Source organism: Myotis davidii, unplaced genomic scaffold (assembly GCF_000327345.1).
Source record: "Myotis davidii unplaced genomic scaffold, ASM32734v1 scaffold137, whole genome shotgun sequence".
NCBI lineage: Eukaryota > Metazoa > Chordata > Mammalia > Chiroptera > Vespertilionidae > Myotis > Myotis davidii.
Window position 1 is genome coordinate 1,225,390 of NW_006288719.1, and position 758 is coordinate 1,226,147.

Sequence of the window (758 nt, forward strand, 5' to 3'; positions counted from 1 at the left end):
CTCCCAGGGAGGGGCCAACAGCAATCAAGACTCAAATACAATACAGTCCACAAGGGGTGGGAGGGAGCACACCTGGATTTCCCAGCTCAGGTGAACAGGGAAGTTACGCCATTGGCCCTTACAGAACACTCTACCAAGCTTACGAGATGTACCAGCTCTACCCTATACATGGGAACAAACACAGAGATGATGTCTCAAATAAAAGAACATAACAAAACTCCAGAAAAAGAACTAAACAAAATGGAGACAAGCCATCTATTAGATGCAGAGTCCAAAACACTGATATTAACAAAACTCAATGAACTTAACAAGAACTTCAACAGCATAAAAAAGACATGGAAACCATAAGAAAGAACCAGTCAGAAATGAAGGATACACTAACTGAAATGAAGAATAATTTACAGGCAGTCAATAGTAGAGCAGATGAAGCCAAAAGTCAAATCAGTGATTTAGAATATAAGGAAGAAAAAAAAAAAAACAAGAAAAGGAATTTAAAAAATGAGGATTGTGTAAGGAGCCTCTGAGAGAACTTCAAGAACAACATTTGCATCATGGGGGTGCCTGAAGGAGAAGAGAAAGAGCAAGAAATTGAAAATCTATTTGAAAAATAATAACAAAAACTTCCCTAACCTGGTGAAGTACAGGAAGCAGTGAGAGTTCCAAACAAGATGACCCCAAAAAGACCCTCACCAAGACATATCAAAATTAAAATGCCAAAGATTAAAGATAAAAAGAGAATCTAAAAACAGCAAAAGAAA